This window comes from Pinus tabuliformis, chromosome 5_1, assembly GCF_031772625.1.
Source record: "Pinus tabuliformis cultivar Carrire ecotype Pingquan chromosome 5_1, CPIR1, whole genome shotgun sequence".
Classification (NCBI taxonomy): domain Eukaryota; kingdom Viridiplantae; phylum Streptophyta; class Pinopsida; order Pinales; family Pinaceae; genus Pinus; species Pinus tabuliformis.
In genome coordinates, this window is record NC_142305.1 from 645,905,524 (window position 1) to 645,909,735 (window position 4,212).

Here is a 4,212-nt window from a genome sequence, read left to right on the forward strand (position 1 = left end):
CTTTGGATTTACCAGACTTGTCGCGCCTAACGAACGATCCAATAAATTATCTTCCGTTTTGGCCGCTAATGCCAAATAAGTTGCCCAGTGACATTCCCAAGTTCGAAGGTAAGTCTGGAGAGGACCCGTCGAATCATGTGATGACTTACCACCTCTGGTGTGCCTCTAATTCCATCTCGGATGATTCGATCCGCTTACATCTTTTCCAGCGTACTCTCATTGGTCTTGCGGCCAAGTGGTACATTGAGTTACCACGGGCCTCTTTTTATAATTTTAGCCAGTTAGCTACTTCGTTTTTAACTCATTTTCAGTTGCCGGTCAAATATGATAATGGTACGGAGTTACTAACTTCGTTAAAGCAATTGACCTCCACTTATATTTCCGATCATATTCATGAATGGAGACGTCGAAGGCGGTTAGTGAAAGTTTTTATCCCGGACCAAATCTTAGCTGAATGGTTTGTTAAATCATTGTTACCGAAGATTACTGAAGATGTAGCTAAGGCCGGAGTAGTTACTGAGGAGCAAGTGATTGCTCAAGCGCAGTACCTTGACTTAGTTTACACTCAGTCAGGTACGTTACACGAAAAGATCCCAGGTCTTCCTAAGTCAAATCAAATCGCTGCTGCTCCTTCGGGGTCTCATGCCGCTGATGGCATGATTGGTACGGTGAATACTAAAAGCAAGAAGAAGTCTTCAAAGAATTCTTCTCCTATTATAACCTTACCAGACTCCCCGACAGGAGACTCTTCTGCTGAAGTTTCCGCCGATATTCACGCTGTAGAGTCATCTACAACTAAATCAAAATCCGGTGGGAAAAAGAAAGGCAAGAAGAAGAATAAAGCAGACAAAACTCCAAAGGAAAAAACTGAAAAGTCGGAAACCAATGACGAAAAACGCAAACCTCGATATCCTTGTCTTATTTGTGAAGAGGATCATTTTACAAGAGATTGCCCTCATCGGGCCGAGGTTGTGAAAATCGTCAAGGGTTCCCCAACTCCTGCTGTTTTGAAAGACCCATTTCCAAAGCAGGAGAGTAAGATGATAGGTTCTTCCTCGAGTGCCAGTGAAGAACCCATATTGATGATGTCTCATGTAAGGATTGCGACTCGATCGCAAGATTATGGTAGTAAAAGTCCTGTTGATGGCAAAGAAGCAGAATCTTCTCATTCTAATCCATCAACCTCAGCTCCCGGTTCCGATCCACTACAGATCGAGAAACCTAATCCAGACTTAGTAATCAAACCACCCGCCAAGGGTATACTTCGAAAGTCTGCTTTCAATCCACATGCGAGAGTGGCCCAGAATTATAACATTGTTGAGGACTTAGCTGTTTCACCCTCAGCAATGTCGGCTTTGGAAGTGCTGCAATCATGCCCAGCACAGCGCAAATTACTTTTGTCGGCTATAGGAGCTGTTGATGTTCAGGACCCGAACCTAATGATCTTTGATCTAGAAAATAGTACACCGCGTTTACCTCATCAAATGGCTTTCCAAATCCCAGTGATAGTCAAAAACAGGCCTATTCATCGGACTGTAATTGATGAGGGAGCTTCCATGTGTATTATGTCGATACAGTGTTGGAGATCGCTTGGTTCTCCTTCACTAAATCAATCCCCGACAATTCTTAAGGCCTTTGATGGCCGTGGGTTTCATCCGTTTGGCATTCTACAGGATTTGCCTATAGGGGTTGAAGGAAAAACTGTTAGTCTAGATGTGGAGGTCGTTGATGCCCCTCTAGACTACAACCTTCTCTTGGGTCGAAGTTGGTCTTACGCTATGACAGCGGTCATTTCATCGGTCTTCCGAGTAATAAAGTTTCCATATAATGGCAAGATCGTAACAATAGACCAGCTGGCTTACTTTTCATCTGACCCATCCTCTTCGAGAGTATTCAGCATGTCGGTAAAATGACTATCCCTTATAAGGATGTTGGAGTAGGATTAGTTAAATATGTCGGTTTACTGGGAACTTTTCCTTTTCCTCCAATCAACGCATTGTCTTCATTTGCATCTATTCGTATGATTACATCAGACACCATTGTTTATGACGATCCTTGGATCGTTCCTTCTGAATCTGAGATAGACTCATTTGGTGATGCTATGCCTTTGAGTCCATATGAAATTGCCTATGAGGCCGTGCAGTCTTTTACCGACCCGCGTTCAACCAAAATCGACCAAATGAATGTGGTCCGTGAGGAATCACTTCTCACATCAACCTCGGAGTTAATAGCGTTTCCCGAAGTTGTGTCATCTGACGAGCAACTTCGTGAAGTCCTGTGTGTAGACGATTTACCATGGGAAGATCTCCATCACAGATCTTCGTTTTTACCTGAGGATGATCGTTTTGAAAATGATTTCTCATCAATATTTACAGCTGAATATGTCAAAGAAGCTCAGAATCCAATGAAACATCCTGATTCAGAGCTGAATTTGGGAAACATCTCTCGCACTATTCCCATTGAAATTTCAGTTAAGCCCGGAATTGTTGAGCACATTCATATAGGTGCCTCATGTTCAGATGACGAAATTCAGACATACAAGGCCCTATTTCAAGAATTCCGTGACATGTTTGCCTGGTCTTATGAGGAAATGCCAGGAATTGATCCCGCGATTTTTGTTCATGAGATCAAGACTTACCCGGACGCTAAACCCGTCCGGCAACGTTTGCGTCAGATTCACCCACGAAAAGCGGCTGCAATTAAAGCAGAAGTTGAGAAGCTGTTGAAAGCAGGTTTCATTTATCCGATCCCGTTAACAGATTGGGTATCGAATATTGTTCCGGTTAACAAAAAACAGGGAACAATAAGAATATGCATCAACTATAGGGACATTAATCGAGCTTGTCCAAAGGACAACTACCCAACACCCTATATCGATCAAATAATTGACGATTGTGCCGGCAGTGAAATATTTTCCTTTATGGACGGTTTTTCCGGTTACAATCAAATCAATATTCTACCTGCCGATCAACCAAAAACGGCTTTCATTTGTCCATGGGGGACATTTGCTTATTGCAAATTACCTTTTGGGCTTAAGAATGCCGGAGCAACTTTTCAAAGGGCGATGTCTTATGCGTTTCATGACATCAAACACATTGTGCAACCGTATCTCGATGATTTGCCCGCTCATTCATTACATCGAGCTGATCACCTTGTCCATTTACGAGCAATCTTCATGAGGTGTAGGCATTATCGTATTCGGTTGAACCCACACAAATGTGTCTTCTGTATAGAAGTGGGACGATTGCTGGGATTTGTAGTTTCGAAAGCCGGCATTCGCGTCGATCCCTCAAAGGTAGAAGCTATCATCAAATTGCCTCCTCCTTCGAGTCTTCGCCAACTCCAAAGTTTGCAGGGGAAAGCAAACTTTTTACGACGATTCATTCCTAACTACGCCGAGGTTACAAAGGGTTTTACCCGGTTGTTGAAACAGAACGCTCAATTCTCTTGGGATGAGATAGCTCAGAAATCTTTTGATGCACTCAAGCACGCGTTGACCCATGCACCGTTGCTGCATCCTCCCAACTACAACCAGGATTACTTTTTGTACCTCGCCGCCGCTCATTCCACCATTGGGATGGTCTTAGTTTAGGAAGACGAATTCGGAACGGAACATGTGATATATTACCTTAGTTGGACGTTAAATCCAACTGAACTCAAATATTCACATGTGGAGAAATTGGCATTGGCAGCCGTTCAAGCTGTCAAACGTTTTCGTCACTACATTCTACTCCATAAAACTACAGTCATTTCGGATTGCAACCCTATGATCTACATTTTGACTAAACAATTGCTAGGGGGCAAGTACTCTAAATGGATCGTTATCCTGCAGGAGTTCGACTTGGAGTTTGAGAAATCTAAGTCTAAGAAATCTTTAGTTTTTGCAGAGTTAATGTGTGACTTCCTGCGTGCTGACACAGAAACTGTGGCAGAGGAGCCCATTGCGGATGAATCTTTGTTTCTCATCAGCACTTTAGATCCATGGTATGGAGATATCATCGTCTATCTCCAAACCCAATCCTTTCGGCCCGAGGTTTCAAAGTCGGAACATCGAAAAATTCGATTCCAGTCCCAACAGTACAAAATTATTGGAGATACTCTTTATCGTCGTGGGGCGGACTTGGTTTTTCAACGTTGTTTAACTCACGAGGAAGCTGAAAGGGTTCTGAATGACTATCACTCTGGAGCGTGTGGCGGTCATATGTCTGGGTA